Below are 17,500 nucleotides of genomic sequence, written 5' to 3'. Positions count from 1 at the left end.
TGCCTGTGCATGCACAGCGAATGAGAAGATGATGGATCGCGCGTTCTATTTTCTTTTCCATTCCTTGGCGTGATTCACATCAGGGGTTCATTGTTCGATAGTGAGCAAGACGACACCGATCATTTCGCTCACCCGATAATGGGCATGAAGCGACCGTCGTGCCCGCCAGGTGTCGAAAGGGGCTCGAGGCACAGAGGGACCATCGCCTTTTTGGTGTTTCGTTAACGCATCCTCAGGTCGTTCGTCGAGCATGGTTTCGACAATGATCCTTCCGTAGGTTCACCTATGGAAACCCTGTTATGACTTCTCCTTCTTCTAAATGATAAGGTTCAGTGGACTTCTCGTGACATTGCGGAAGGTGAACCATCCATGTCGTCGTGATTCGTACAATTCACCGGACCATTCAATCAGTAGGAGCGACAGGCGGTGTGTACAAAGGGCAGAGACGTAGTCAATGTGAGTTGATGACTAGCACTTACTAGGAATTCCTTGTTGAAGACTAACAATTGCAATGATTTATCCCCATCACGATGAAATTTCAAAGATTACCCGTGCTTGTCGGCCAAGGCTATAGACTCGTTGAATACATCAATGTAGCGTGCATGCGGCTTAGAACATCTAAGGGCATCATAGACCTGTTATTGCCTTAAACTTCCTTGGCCTAAGTGGCCATAGTCCCTCTAAGAAGCTAGCCACGACGGATCACCTATGTGTAGCTAGTTTGCAGGCTGAGCTCTCATTCGTGCTAACTAGACAAATCGCTCCACCAACTAAGAACGGCCATGCACCACCACCCATAGAATCAAGAAAGAGCTCTCAGTCTGTCAATCTTACTATGTCTGGACCTGGTAAGTTTTCTCGTGTTGAGTCAAATTAAGCCATGAGCTCCACTCCTGGTGGTGCCCTTCTGTCAATTCCTTTAAGTTTCAGCCTTACGACCATACTCCTCCCAAAACCCAAAGACTTTGATTTCTCATAAGGTGCCGACGGAGTCCTAAAAGTAACATCCACTTATCCCTGGTCGACATTGTTTATGGTTGAGACTAGGATGGTATCTGATCGTCTTTGAGCCCTCAACTTTCATTTTTCATTAATGGAAACATCCTTGGCAAATGCTTTCGCTGTTGTTCGTCTTTCATAAATCTAAGAATTTCACCTCTGACTATGAAATACGAATGCCCTTGACTGTCCTTGTAAATCACTACTCCGATCCCATGCTAATGTATACAAGCATGGGCCCACTTTCAACACTCTAATTTCTTCAAAGTAATAGCGTTGGAGGAATGACCCAGGCAATTAAGTCCATGAGCGCATCGCTAGCAGTAGGGACTAGTAGACTGATGCTCACCGTGAGGTAGACCAGACGACCCAACCCTAGTTTCAACTACGAGCTTTTTAACTGCAACAACTTAAATATATGCTATTGGAGCTAGAATTACCATAGCTGCTACCACTAGACTTGCCCTCTAATGGATCCTCATTAAGGGATTTAGATTGTACTCATTCCAATTACCAGACTCATAGAGCCCGATATTGTTATTTATTGTCACCACCTCTCTATGTCAGGATTGGGTAATTTGCACGCCTACTGCCTTCCTTAGATGTGGTAGCTGTTTTTCAAGCTCCCTCTCCGAAATTAAACCCTAATTCTCTATCACCCGTCACCACCATAGTAGGCCACTATCCTACCATCGAAAGTTGATAGGGTAGAAATTTGAATGATGCGTCACCGGTACAAAGGTTGTTCGATCTGTCGAGTTATCATGAATCATCAGAGTAATGGGCATAGCCCGTGTCAACCATTTATCTAATAAATGCATCCCTTTCAGAAGTCGGGGTTTGTTGCACGTATTAGCTCTAAAATTACTACGGTTATCTGAGTAGTAGATACCATCAAACAAACTATAACTGATTTAATGAGCCATTCGAAGTTTCACAGTCTAAAATAGTTCATACTTACACATGTTTGGCTTAATCTTTGAGACAAGCATATGACTACTGGCAGGATTAACCAGGTAGCATTTTTTTGGGACGTTGGCATCGTGTGGGCCTCAACGCATTGACCAGATGGCCAAGAGAGCCCAACACGGAGTACAAGCATCATGCGTGTTGAGCACGTGAAATGCATAGCATCTGATGAACGGGGGTTGAGAGCTCATGCCCACTAAACATTTCGCATCCGAGAGTACGATCGAACACCAGTGCACCCATGTGGCCACGAAGGATTTGGTGGCACGCTTGGGACACCGGCCACGATTGACTTTCGACTCGTAGCCCCTCAGGATACGAGACAGATGAGGGATGGTAAGACATCCAGTTTCCATCGATTCGGGTATACAGCACAGGATCTCGATCGCACCCCCGAGGTAAACAACTGCATGGGGGGAGATTGAAGAGGATGATGGGTCGATAGTTTGATGCATCGAACACGGAGCCTGCCAACATGCACAACCATAGCACCACTCATATGCCCATTGCGTACAAATGATAGCATCCACACGCATCGGTCCCCAACCCACCTGATCAATTACTCGATGAGTGAGTGGAGGAAACGACGTGTAAGGCCACGCCACAATAGCTTGGCACGGGAAAAACACAAGCAAGGGCCATGAGTCTACCTCTGCCATCCGACAGGCAACAACGACATGATACCACCAATGCTTGGCCTGGTTGAGACCACACGCACGAGCTTTGCTGACACCACCCCAAGGGGATGTTCAGGGACTTGTTCTAGGGTCTTGGGCAGCATCGGCTGCGTGCACAGCCTCATCAAGGCCAAGGCATTTTTATGGTCGATGAGAAGGGACCGTGAGACCATCAAACATTGAAAGACTTGGCCGGGCCAAGCCCGTAATCGTAACTTTTGCTCGCACTACCCCAGGGAGCTGTTGCCCAATTCAGGGACTTGGTCTGGGGTCTAAGACAGCATCTGCCACATGTACGGGCTCGAGCTTAACTCTCTTTTTTTGTATGCACGCCAACCGATCGAGGCCATGGGTGCCTACCGATCACCAGAGCAACCAACCATCGGACAAAATGGTTGAAAGACGTGTATGCCCTATATTTCACTCGAGGGACATTACCTTGGGTGTAGGCAATGGGAAGCCCATCACGCACACCTACTCCCCCTGTGGGGGGGAGAGGGCATGCCTGGCACCACCCCCTAAAAAATGCTAGAGATTTTACGGATATGCTACCAGTAGACCTTAAAGTGTCTAAAATGGGGATACTTTTTCCAAACAGGCATATCCCACACCAAGGGTGAGCAGGTGTCGATGGTGGTCGAGGCATCTGCCCATACCAAGGGCCAACGTGTGTCGATGGTGCTTGATGTGACTGCCCGTACCAAGGGCCAACGTGTGTCGATGGTGCTTGATGTGACTGCCCGTACCAAGGGCCATCTTCTACTTATACTGATCAAGGCAGGTTCCCGTATCGATTCCAGCTTGTACACAAGCTGATTGAGGCATGCATACACTGATGGTGGTCGAGGCATCTGCCCGTATCAAGGCTTAGCACATACCGATGATGATCGAGGCAACCGTTCACACCAGGGCCCATCTTCTGCTGATGGTGATCGAGGCATGGCACGTGCCGATGGTGATCGAGGTAAGTGCCCGCACCAAGGGCCAACTTGTACTGATGGTGATCGAGGCATGTGCACGTACCAAGGCCCAGCATATGCCGATGGTGTTCAACACAACTGCCCACACCAAGGGCCATCTTCTACCAATGGAGGTCGAAACAAGTGCCTGTGTCATGGGCTCTGACCTTTGACTCAGAATCCGTGTGGCCTTAGGCTTGGAATCTCCTTTTTTATGCCTAAGTCAGCAAAAAACACAAGCCTGTGGGCACTAGAGCAATGGGAAGGGCTGATTACGCAAGTGAAAGAGAAACAGGATAATAAGCCAGAATGCTGGAATATACTGTGTATTCATTAAAACAGAAGTGTTTGATGGTGTACAAATGAGGGTGGAGTAGCCCTCTATTTATAGTTAAGGCTCCAGCTACACTTAATGGCAATATCCCTATAATAAAGGCTAAAATCAAGGGATTACAAAGATTACAATCATTCAGGATTCTAACTCTTGATTTCTAGGGTCAACTAAATTTGCCAAGAGGCTCCTCCTGATCCTGCAAGCTTCTAGAACCTTCACTTGTGTATTTAGCACCTTGGGCCCCTCTAAATGTGGTGCGAGTAGCCTGCATGCCAGGCCTTGGCCTCACAGGTTGGCCTGCAAGCTGGGTGGGCATTCTGGCCTAATCTCCTTGACCTTGCGTGCAAAGACCCATCAACGCACCTGGTGTGTAGGTCTTAACCTCTGGCTCACGTGCTTGTGCACCTGATGTGCCTGGCGCACCCCCCAGGGTGTGACATTCTTCGTCACCTGCCCGTGTAATGCCCTCCTTGCATCCTCTGAATGTTACCACCTGATCTGGTCCCCAAACTGCCATAAGTCCTCTGCTGGTTCCTAGCTCACCTCACTATCTAGAAGTTCCTTCCAGTGCACCAAGTACTCTTATCTTGGTTGATAGTTCTTCCATCTCACCTCTCAGTCTGCTATGATGCTGTGGACCTCCTTCTCATATGAGGCCCTTGCTCCCAATGGGGCACGCTTTGACTCTGCCCGTCTTGGATCTCCCTCATCCTCATGGTGCGACTTGAGCATGCTTACATGGAACACCGGGTGTACCCTCAGCTTGGGTGGCATATCTAGCTTATAGGCAACCTTGCCTACCCTTTTGACTACTTGGAAAGGTCCCTCATACCTTCAAACTAGGCCTTTGTGCAGCCTCCTGTGGCACACAATGGGATGCAGCTTCACCAACACCAAGTCTCCAACCTGGAACTACACGTCCCACCTATTCTGGTCTGCCCACTTCTTTGACCTCTTTGCTGCCTTATGTAGACAGACTCTGGCCAAGTCAATTTTCTCCTGCCATGCCTTGGCAAACTTATATGCTGCTGGATTTAGCCCTATATAACTTGCAGCAATCGAACCGAGTGTTAGTGGTTGTTGCCCTGTCACAACCTCAAATGGGCTCTGGTTCATTACCTCGCTCCTTTACAAGTTGTAGGAAAACTGTGCAACATCTAGCAGCTTTGGCCAGTCCCTTTGTGTGGCACTCACATAGTGCCTAAGGTAGACCTCTAATAGTCTATTCACACGTTCTGTCTACCCATCGGTCTACGGATGCATGCTAGTGGAAAAGTTCAAGTCTAACCCTAACAGCTTGAACAACTCAGTCCAAAACCTACCCGTGAACCGCCTGTCCTGATCACTAATAATGGTCTTCGGCACTCCCCAGTACTTAAAAATATTCTTCAAGAACAATCAAACTGCCTCCTCTACTGGGCACTCCTTGGTTGCTGGAATGAAGATTCCATACTTGGAAAACCTATCCACCACTACCATGATGCTTCCAAACCCTTCTATTTTGTGTAGATCGACTACAAAGTCCAGAGAAACACTCTCCCATGGTCGCTTTGGCACTGGCAATGGCTCTAAGAGATTGCCTGGTTTCTGGAGCTCCTTCTTTTCCTGTTGGCACACAAGACAAGTCTTCACATAGGCCTCCACATTGTCCTTTATGTACGGCTAGTAGTACCAGTCCTTGATCAGCGCTAAGGTGCAGCTCACTCGTAGGTGTCCAACCCACCTTGAATCATGGCACTCTTGCAAAACTTCCTTGCTGAGCTTCCCGTGCTGCAGCACAAACAGTCTACTACCCCTGGTGTACAACAAACCATCTTGCACCTAAAACCGCCTAGTTTTACCTTGCTGGGCGTACTCCATAAGAGCCTTGGCTGTAACATCATGCGTAAGTCCCTCTTTGATGTGCAACACCAGTGACCCCTCTAGTTGGCTAATGGCAGTAAGGTTAGCCTTCCTTCTCAGGGCGTCTGCCACTAGGTTTGCCTCACCTCGACATGTACTCCATCTAAAAGTCAAATTTTGTAAGAAAATCTTACCATCTTGCCTGCTTGGGGGACAGCTTCTTCTGTGTCTGGAAGTAGCTAGTGGCTACATTGTCCATCCTAACCACAAACCTTGACCCCAATAGGTAATGGCACCAAGTGTGCAAGCAGTGCACCACTGCAGTCATCTCCTTCTCTTGGACTATGTACTTACGTTCAGTCTCATTTAGCTTCCTACTCTTGAACGCAATTGGATGTCCCTCCTACATCAACATACCCCCTAAGGCAAAGTCTAATGCATCCATATGCACCTTATATGGCTTGGCATGGTCTGGCAAGGCCAAGACTGGCTCCTTGGTCATAGCCTGCTTCAATCTGTCAAAGGCTTCCTGGCACTATGCACTTCACTCCCATGCTCTCCCTTTCTTGAGCAAGTCAGTCAATGGCATGGCTATTGCTGAATGACCTTTGATGAAATGCCTATAGTAGTTAACCAGCCTAAGGAATGATCTCAACTCAGTGACCTTCACTGGCGATTCCCACTCCAGGATGGCGTGTACCTTGCCTTCATCCATGCATATCCTACCACTTCGCACTATGTGGCCTAGGAATGGGATCTCCTACTGGGTAAACGAGCACTTCGCCCTCTTAACAAATAGCTTGTGCACCCGCAACACCTCGAACACCTGTCTCAAGTGGTCTACATGCTCTCCTAAAGTCTAGCTGTAGATCACAATGTCATCCAAATAAACCACAACAAATCGATCAAGGAACGACTGAAGTACCTTGTTCATAAGGGTGCAGAATGTTGCTGGGGCATTCGTGAGTCTGAAAGGCATCACCAAGAACTCATACGAACCATACTGAGTGACACATGCTATCTTTGGCTCATCTCCCTCTGCGATCCTGACTTGGTAGTAGCCCGACCTCAAATCTAGCTCGGTGAACCACCTCTCATTCCCAAGTTGGTCGAACAAGTTTGCAATGAGTGGGATAGGGTACTTGTTCTTAATGGTCAGCTTGTTTAAAGCCTGGTAGTCTATGCACAGCCACAACGACCCATCATGCTTGCACTAGAATAGAACCGGTGCACCATATGGTGCCTTCGATGGCCTGATGAAGCCAGCATCAACTAACTCTTTGAACTGCTTCCTTAACTCTTCCAACTCTGGTGAGGACATTCGGTAAGGGGCTCTAGCTAGTGGCTTGGCCTCAGACACCAGCTTGATCTTGTGGTCCACCTCTCTCTTAGGTGGTAGTTGGCTACGTAGCTTTATGGGCATCACATCACTAAAGGTCTTCAGTACCTTTAGTACCTCCCAAGGTGACTCGGTCTCTTTCTCCTTTGGTTCTTCATACTTCAGGGCTGCCAAGAAGGTGTCTTCTTATTTGCTTATTGCCTTGCCAAAATGGATGGCCGACACCACCCGTGACCCAACTCCAGACCCTATCCTTAATGGTACTAGGCATTGGCACCGTGCATCTAAGATGCAAACACAATCGGCAAAAGGCATAAGAAGGGCGTTAATCCGAACAAGGAAATCCAACCCAATCACAAACTCATAGTCATCAAGGGGTATTACCTCTATGGTCTCCTTGCCTTTCCAGTCTCTAAGCTACAACTCCACTTCCTGTGCTACTCCAATGGCTGAAACTTCCTTGGAGTTCATCGTTTTAATGGTACCAGTCCCTTTCTACACCTTTAGTCTGAGCTTTTAGGCTCCATCACCTGAAATAAAAAGATGTGAGGCACCTGTGTCCATCAGTGCACTCACCTTCTAACCCGCAACCATCAGATCCGTAAACATCAAGCCCTTTGGCTTGCGGATCCCCTTACTCTGGACAGTATTGAGCACTAATGACCCAAGCTTTGCTGCTTTTATCTCTGGCTCCTCGTCAGACTCTTTGTCTACAGCAGCCAGCTTACCCTTTTACGGGTAATTGCATGCTATATGGCTCCCTCCACATAGGTAGCATGCTAGTAGCTCTCGGTCCCCCTTTGCTTTCCACTTGCCTGCTGGTGGCTTCCTCTCGACATCCTTGGTTGAACAGTCTCGATCCCCTTCCTTGGACTCTCAATCACGATCCTTTCCCTTGGACTACTTTTTTCGATCCCTATCATCCCTGCCTTTACCCTTGGGCTTGGAAGACTCGAACCTGTTCAAAGGCTTGAACTTTATCAAGGCCTCAGCAGTAGTCATGGCTTTAGCCAAGTCATGAACTCCCCTCCGTTGTAGCTCATGCTTCACCCACGGCTTCAGCCCATCCATGAAAGCAAATAAGGCATCCTTTTCACCTAGATCCAAGATCTGTACCATCAGTTCAAAAAATTTCTGGACATACTCCCTTATGTCCCCTTGCTGGCTCAACCTGCATAACTTTGCCCGTGCCTCATCATCGACATACTCCGGGTAAAATTACTCTCTGAACCCTTTTTGAAACTCTGCCCAGGTTCCAATTTTGGCACTCCCACACCTCACATCATCACACCTGTGCCTCCACCACAATAAGGCTACATTAGGGAGATATATAACAGCGGTGCTTACCTTTATCACCTCGTCTTGCATGCCCATGGCCTGGAAGTACTGCTCCATACCCCATAGGTAGTTGTCTACTTCCTTGGCCACCCTAGTCCCCTTGAACTCCTTAAGCTTGGAGACATCCAATCTGGACTTGGACACTCCAGCAAACATGCCTTTCCCAATGGCAGTGTTGCAAGTAACGAGCTCACTGTTAAAACCCTCCATCCGTTGGTGCATGGCCTCTATGCCATCATGCAATGTCAGCACTTCAACCTCCAAGGCCTCATTCTTTTAGGTGATCACATCCATGCCTTGTTGAGAGCAGCTTACAGCTCACCTTGGATCTCCTCCCCCATGGAGTCTAGCGATGCAATGTGAGTCTCCACTTCCTTAAGCTTCTCGCCCATGTCGCCCATTGTCACCTCCACCTTGGCCAGCCTACCGTCCATGGTAGACCAGAAATCTCTTAAACTAGCTTTCCTGCCTCTTCCACGCCTTTGTTCCTGGGCCTCTGGTTGTTGGTTTGCAACATCGCTTTAGGATGCCATCACCTCAATCACGATCTAACCTACACAACACAAACACGCAAAATCGAACCCGCTCTGATACCAATTATCATGGGCTCTGACCTTAGACTCAGAATCCGTGTGACCTTAAGCTTGGAATCTCCTCCTTTATGCCTAAGTCAGCCTAAAACACAAGCATGTGGGCACTATAACAATGGGAAGGGCTGATTATGCAAGTTAAAGAGAAACAGGATAACAAGGCAGAATGATGGAATATGCTGTGTATTCACTGAAACAGAAGTGTTTGATGGTGTACAAATGACGGTAGAGTAGCCCTCTATTTATAGTTGAGGCTCCAGCTACACTTAATGGCAATATCCCTAGAATAAAGGCTAAAATCAAGGGATTACAAAGATTACAATCAATCAGGATTCTAACTCCTAATTTCTAAGGTCAACCAAATTTGCCTAGAGGTTCCTGCTCATCCTACGAGCTTTCAGAAGCTTCACTTGGGTGTCTAGCACCTTGGGCCCCTCTAGATGTGGTGCAGACAGCCTGCATGCTAGGCTTTGGCCTCACAGGTTGGCCTGTAAGCTGGGCCAGTGTTCTGGCCTCTTCTTCTAAGCCTTGCATGCAGATACCCACCAGCACACTTGGTGTGCGAGCCTCAACCTCTGGCTCACGTGTTGGTGCTCTTGATGTGCCTGACGTAACTACCCAGGGTGTGACACCTGTACCAAGGGCCGGCTTGTACCGATGGTGCTCGAGGCAATCGCCCGGACCAAGGCCCAGCATATGCCGATGGTGTTCGAGGCAACCACATGCACCGGGGACCATCTTCTGCCAATGCTGATCAAGGTATGGTGCATGCTGATGGTGGTCCAAGCAAGTGACCGTATCAATGGCCAGCTTATGATGATGGTGGCCAAGGCATGTGCCCACACCAAGGCGTAACACGTGTCGATGGTGCTCGAGGCAACCGCCCGCACCAAGGCCCATCTTCTGCCGATGCTTTTCGAGGCATGCATGTGTTGATGGTGGTCGAGGCAAGTGCCCATACCAAAGGGTAGCTTGTGCCGATGATGGTCGATGCATGTGCCATCACCATGCACCATCATGTGTCGTTGATGGTCGAGGCCTTGGTCAAAGTTTGATTTTGAGCCACGATGCACATGCTGGGCTCGGGCATGTGCTGGTGTTGCATTTTTGTTACCCGGGGCAACATCACTGGAGAACCTGATCGACGACATTGGGGGCTCGACGATTGAGGGTCCGTGGGGTGTGCGCACATGATGTGCGATGGGTGCTTGTACTTGGCCCTTATATTGGCCCCCTATCCCTTAACAAACCTTGAAAACTCACACCCCCTTAAAGAGCATATGAGATTTTACAGATTTGCTGCTAATAACCATTCAAGTGTCTGAAATGGGGACACTTTTTTCAAATGGCCACAAAATCTTCTACACTTCGAGTTTTTAGTTGAATTTTTTTGTGCATGGCAAAAAAAAATACAAGGATCAGATCTACCAAATTTGGGGCCAAAACTCCTTTTAAAAAAATTTAAAAAAATCCCAAATCGTAAAAAATTTAAAAAATCATGAAAAATAGAAAACGAGTCATCTTGCCATGAAACTTCACATGAAGGCTTAGGGGACCATTGTATGAACAAGCCATAAAAATGGCATTGGCACGGCAGAAATATGAAGATGTGCCTAAACTCACCTACCACCTGATCATGGCACGCATGGTGCTCGACCCGGGCTCAGGACAGTCGCGCGTGGTGTGTGGGCGCTAGGAAGTGCTTATATGAATTCACAGGCCATAAAAATGGCATTGGCATGGTAGAAATATGAAGATGTGCCTGAACCCACCTACCACCCGTTCGTGGTGATCATTGGCGCTCGGCCCGAGCTCAGGACACCCACGTGTGGTTGGCGGGCATTGGGGAGTGCTCATATGAATTTATGGACCACAAAAATGGCTTTGGCACTGCAGAAACATGAAGATATCCTTGAACCCACCTACTCTCCAATCGTGGTGCGCAGGGTGCATGGCCCAAGCCCAGGTGCGACTGCTTGGTGCGTTACCCAGCACGGGTTGATGCTGTTCAAGGGATCTGCCCGCACGAAGGTCTAGTTGCATCGATGGCGGTCAAAGCATGTGCTGAGACCAAGGGCCAATAAGTCTCGATGGTGGTCGAGGCATGTGAATGTGTCACAGTTAGCAAGCAAGCCGGGACTGGCCCCAAGGTTATAGTGGGATAGGGTCCGATAGCCCGGGGGACCAGGCCTTGAGGCCTACTCAAGGTACAGGTCATGGGGAACTGGATCGGGACAGTGGTGAGGGTAGTGATCAGGACTCCGGGGGCTCAGACACGGTGTTTGGTTCGACAGAATTGAGCCAGGCCCAGGTGTAGGTGTTGGTCAACGGTGCATGGCACGCAGTCAGACCGACGCACGGGCACTGATGATCGAGGTGTGGCCATGCAGTCAGACCAGGGGTGTCCGAGGTAGCAGCCTGCACCAAGTGCTAGTGTCGTACCTTGGGCATGTACACCAAAAGTTGAGGCCTGTACCCCAGCAGCCAAGGCTCGAGCACCGTACGCAGAGGCGGGGGTTCTAGCAATAGTCATAGCTATTGCTGTCTAGACCGTCTGCCCAAAAGTTTGACCTATCCGTGACATTGAGACCAGGCCCACAACATGCCCGCACCGCATCCAGGTGGTCCCGAGGAGTGGGGCCAAACCATAACCATATAGAAAGCCTGTAAGATCTGTAGCACATAGAAGGGGACCCGATCGATCCTCAGCTTGTGTATTCTGCCTCTCTGGCCAGCTTAGTGCCTGCATGCTTGTTTCATAGGTTGACTTCAGCATACAGAGTTCATTCCCAGCCACACGAAGTTTGTAGTTTGACTTAGGCAATCGAGCAGTGGGTGCACGCCTTACCTCTAGCTTGAATTATGATTTAGAGGCATTCAGTCATAATCCAACGCACGGTAGCTTCGCGCCACTGGCTTTTCAACCAAGCGTGATGACCAATTGTCCAAATCAACGGTTCCTCTCGTACTAGGTTGAATTACTATCGCGACACCGCCATCAGTAGGGTAAAACTAACTTGTCTCATGATGGTCTAAACCCAGCTCACGTTCCCTATTGGTGGGTGAACAATCCAACACTTGGTGAACAATCCCACGCATGCACCGCGAACGGGATGGTAACGGTGCACGCACTCTGTTTTCATTTTGATTCTTTAGCGCAATTCGCACCAGGGGTTCACTGTTCGATAGCTAGCGAGATGACATCAATCGTTTCACCAGCCCAATAGGGGGCATGAAGCAATCGTCGTGCCCGCCTGTGGCCGAAAGGGGCTCGGGGCACGGGAGGACCCTCAACCCTTCGGTGTTTCATTAATGCGTCCGTGGGTCATCCGTCGAGTGGGGTTCCGACAATGATCCTTCCGCAGGTTCACCTACAAAAACCTTGTTACGACTTCTCCTTCCTTAAAATGACAAGGTTTAGTGGACTTCTCGCGATGTCACGGGTGATGAACTATCCATGTCACCGCGATCCGAACACTTCACCGGACCATTCAATCAGTAGAAGGGACGGGTGGTATGTACAAAGGGTAAGGACGTAGTCAACGTGAGCTGATAACTCACGCTTACTAGGAATTCCTCATTGAAGACCAATAATTGCAATGATCTATCCCCATCACGATGAAATTTCAAAGATTACCCAGGCCTGTCGGCCAAGGCTATAGACTCATTGAATACATCAGTGTAGCGCGCGTGTGGCCCAGAACATCTAAGGGCATCACAGATCTATTATTGCCTCAAACTTCCTTGGCCTAAGCGGCCATAGTCCCTCTAAGAAGCTAGCCACGAAGGATCACCTCCACATAGCTAGTTAGCAGGCTAAGGTCTCGTTCGTTAACAGAATTAACCAGACAAATTGCTCCACCAACTAAGAAAGGCCATGCACCACCACCCATAGAATCAAGAAAGAGCTCTCAATCTGTCAATCCTTACTATGTCTGGACCTGGTAAGTTTCCCCATGGTGAGTCAAATTAAGCTGAAGGCTCCACTCCTGGTGGTGCCCTTCCATCAATTCCTTTAAGTTTTACCCTTACGACTATCTCCCCCCGAAACCCAAAGACTTTGATTTCTTATAAGGTGCCCACAGAGTCCAAAAAGTACCATCCGTCGATCCCTGGTCGGCATCGTTTATGGTTGAGACTAAGACGGTATCTGATCGTCTTTGAACCCTCAAGTTTCACTCCTGATTAATGAAAACATCCTTGGTAAATGCTTTCGTAGTTGTTCGTCTTTCATAAATCCAAGAATTTCACCTCTGGCTATGAAATACGAATGCCCTTGACTGTCCCTGTTAATCATTACTCCAATCCGAAGACCAATACAAGAGGATTGAAATCTTATGATGTTATCCTATACTATTATATACAAGCGTAGGCTTGCTTTGAGCACTTTAATTTCTTCAAAGTAATAGCGTCAGAGGAATGACCCAGGCAATTAAGTCCAGGAGCACATCACCGATAGTAGGGACAAGTAGATTGGTGCTCACCGTGAGGCAGATCGGACGACCAAACCCTAGTTCCAACTACGAGCTTTTTAACTGTAACAACTTAAATATATGCTATTGGAGCTGGAATTACTGCTGCTGCTGGCACCAGACTTGCCCTCTAATGGATCCTCGTTAAGGGATTTAGATTGTACTCATTCCAATTACCAGACTCATAGAGCTCGGTATTGTTATTTATTGTCACTACCTCTCCGTGTCAGGTTTGGGTAATTTGTGCGCCTACTGCCTTCCTTGGATGTGGTAGCCGTTTCTTAGGCTCCCTCTCCGGAATCGAACCCTAATTCTGCATCACCTGTCACCCGTCACCACCATAGTAGGCCACTATCCTACCATCAAAAGTTGATAGGGTAAAATTTTGAATTATGCGTCACCGGCACAAAGGTCGTGCGATCCATCGAGTTATCATGAATCATCAGAGCAACGGGCATAGCCCGCGTCGACCATTTATCTAATAAATGCATCCCTTCTAGAAGTCAGGGTTTGTTGCACGTATTAGCTCTAGAATTACTACGATTATCCGAGTAGTAGATACCATCAAACAAATTATAACTGATTTAATGAGCTATTCATAGTTTCACAGTCTGAATTAGTTCATACTTACACATGCATGGCTTAATCTTTGAGACAAGCATATGACTACTAGCAGGATCAACCAGGTAGCATTCTTTTGAGACATTGGCACCGCATGGGCCTCGACGTATTGATCGAATGGCAGAAAGAGCCCAACACAAAGTGCAAGCGTTATGCGTGTCAAGCATGTGAAATGCATAGCATCGGATGAACGGGGGTCGAGAGCCCACGCCCGCTAAATGTTTTGCATCCGAGAGCACGATCAACATCGGTGCACCAATGAGGCCACGAAGGATTAGGTGGCACGCTTAGGACACCGACCACGATTGACATTCGACCCATAGCCCCTCAGGACACGAGACGGATGAGGGATGGCGAGACATTCGATTTCCATCGATTCGGGTATGTAGCACAGGATCCCGATCACACCTCCGGGGTATGATGATCGTATGGGGGTAGATTGAAGAGGATGATGGGTCGATAGTTTGATGCATCGAGCACGGAGCCTACAACACGCACAACCATAGTACCACTCATATGCCCATTACGTACAAGTGGCATCATCTACAAGCGTCGATCCACAACCCACCCGATCAATTACTCGACGAGCAAATGGAAGAAATGACAAGCGAGGCCACGTCACAGTCGCTTGGCATGAGAAAAACACAACCAAGGGCCACGAGTCTGCCCCTACCATCCGGTAGGCAATAACAGTGAGATACCGCCAATGCTTGGCCTGGCTGAGACCGCACGTGACACCACCTTAGGGGGATGTTACCTGATTCAAGAACTTGTTCTTAGGGCCTTGGGTAGCATCGACTGCGTGCACGGCCTCATCAAGGCATTTTTGTGGTTGACGAGAAGGGACCGCGAGATCATCAAATACCAAAAGACTTGGCTGAGCCAAGCCTGTAATCACAGCTTTTATTCACACCACCCCAGGGAGCCATTGCCCGATTCAAGGACTTGGTCTGGGGTCTAGGGTAGAATCCACTGCATGCACAGGCTCGAGCTCGGCTCTTTTTTTTCACATACATGCCAACCAGTCAAGGCCATGGGTGACTGTTGGTCACCGGAGTAACCAATCATCGAAATAAAATGGTCGGAAGGCATGTACCCCCTATATTTCACTCGAGGGACGTTGCCTTGGGTGTACGCAATGGGAGGCCCATCATGCACACCTACTCCCCCCGTGGGAGGAGAAGGGGTGCCGGACCATCACCCCCTAAAGAGCATTAGAGATTTTACAGATATGCTATCAGTAGACCTTAAAGTGTCTAAAACAGGGAAACTTTTTCTAAACAGGCATATCCCACACCAAGGATGAGCAAGTGCCGATGATGGTCAAGGAATGTGCCCACACCAAGGGCCAGCGCGTTTCGATGGTGTTTAATGCGACTGCCCACACCAAGGGCCATCTTTTGCCTATGCTAATCGAGGTAGGTGCCCTCATCGATTCCAGCTTGTGTACATGCTGATTGAGGCATGCATGCACCGATGGTGGTCAAGGCATTTGCCTGCACCAAGGCCTAGCATGTACCGATGGAGTTCGAGGCAATAGCCCACACCAGGGCCCATCCTCTATCGATGCTAATCGAGGCATGGCACGTGCTGACGAAGATCGAGGCAAGTGCCCACACCAAGGGCTTGCTTGTGCCGATGGTGGTCGAAGCATGTGCCTGCACCTAAGCCCAGCATGTGCCGATGGTGTTCGAGGCAACCGCACTCACCAAGGCCCAGCATGTGCTGATGGTGTTCGATGCAACCGCCTACACCAGGGGCCATCCTCTACCAATGGTGGTTGAGGGAAGTGCCCGCACCAAGGGCCAGCTTGTGCCGATAGTGCTCGAGGCAATCGCCCGTACCAAGGCCCAGCATGTGTCGATAGTGTTCGAGGCAACTCCACATACCAGGGACCATCTTCTATCGATGCTGATCAAGGCATGGCACGTGCCAATGGTGGTCTAGGTAAGTACCCGTACGAATGGCCAGCTTGTGATGATGGTGGTCGAGGCAAGTGCCCACACCAAGGCCCAACACGTGTTGATGGTGCTCGAGGCAACCGCCCGCACCGAGGGCCATCTTCTGTTGATGCACATCGAGGCATGCATGTGTCAATAGTGGTCAAGGCAAGTGCCTGTTCCAAGGGCCACCTTATGTCAATGGGGGTCGAGGCAAGTGCTTATACCAAAGGGCAACCTGTGCCGATGATGGTCGATGCATGTGCCATCACCATGTGCCATCATGTGCCGTTGATGGTTGAGGCCTTGGTCGAAGTTTGATTTTGAGCCACAGTGCACATGCTGGGCTCGAGCATGTGCTGGTGTCATATTTTTTTGCCTGAGGCACCATCGTCGGAGAACCTGATCGACGGCATTGGGGGTTCTGGTGATTGAGGGTCCAGGGGGTGTGCATGCATGATGTGCAATGGGTGCTTGTACTTGGCCCTTATATTGGACCCATATCCCTCAACAAACCTTGACAACTCACACCCCCTTAAAGAGCATATGAGATTTTACAGGTTTGCTGCCAGTAACCATTCAAGTGTCTGAAATAGGGACACTTTTTTCAAATGGCCACAAAATCTTCTACACTTTGAGTTTTTAGCTAAATTTTTTATGCATGGAAAAAAAGTACAAAGATCATATCTACCAAATTTGGGGCCAAAAATCCTTCTAAAAAAAGTTTAAAAAATCTTAAACCGTAAAAACTTTCAAAAATCATGAAAAATAAAAAACAAGTCATCTTGCCATGAAACTTCTCATGAAGGCTTAGGGGACCATTGTATGAATTTACAAGCCATGAAAATGGCATTGGCATGGTAGAAATATGAAGATGTACCTAAACCCACCTACCACCCGATCATGGCGCGCATGGTGCTCGACCCGGGCTCAAGACACCCACGCGTGGTGTATGGGCACTGAAGAGTGCTCACATGAATTCACAGGCCATAAAAATAGCATTGGCATGGCAAAAATATGAAGATGTGCATGAACCCACCTACCACCCGGTCGTGGCGATCATTGGTGCTTGGCCTGGGCTCAGGACACCCGCGCGTGGTGCACGGGTGTTGGGGAGCACTCATATGAATTGATGGACCACAAAAATGGCTTTGGCACTGTAGAAACATGAAGATATCTCTGAACCCACCTACTGCCCGATCGTGGTGTGCAGGGTGCACGGCTCGAGCCCAGGTGCGGTCGCTTGGTGCACGACCCAACATAGATCGATGTTGTTCGAGGGACCTACCCACACCAAGGTCCAGCATGTGCCGATGGTCGTCAAAGCATGTACTGAGACCAAGGACCAACATGTCTCGATAGTGGTCGAGGCATGTGCATGTGTCATGGTCAGTAAGTAAGCCGGGACTGGCCCCGGGGT

The 17,500-nt window shown here is 48.9% G+C and overlaps 2 pseudogenes; both read right to left on the bottom strand.

Moving 5' to 3' along the window:
- Positions 1-260: 260 nt before the first annotated feature.
- On the bottom strand, positions 261-2,018 carry LOC149520401 (18S ribosomal RNA; annotated as a pseudogene).
- Positions 2,019-12,395: 10,377 nt separating this feature from the next.
- On the bottom strand, positions 12,396-14,208 carry LOC149520400 (18S ribosomal RNA; annotated as a pseudogene).
- Positions 14,209-17,500: the final 3,292 nt, after the last annotated feature.

This window comes from Durio zibethinus, chromosome 1 (assembly GCF_047325235.1).
Source record: "Durio zibethinus cultivar Kanyao isolate XHJ-2024 chromosome 1, ASM4732523v1, whole genome shotgun sequence".
Taxonomy (NCBI): domain Eukaryota; kingdom Viridiplantae; phylum Streptophyta; class Magnoliopsida; order Malvales; family Malvaceae; genus Durio; species Durio zibethinus.
Note: the sequence above shows the minus strand (reverse complement) of the source record. Positions and strands in the feature narration are given on the sequence as shown.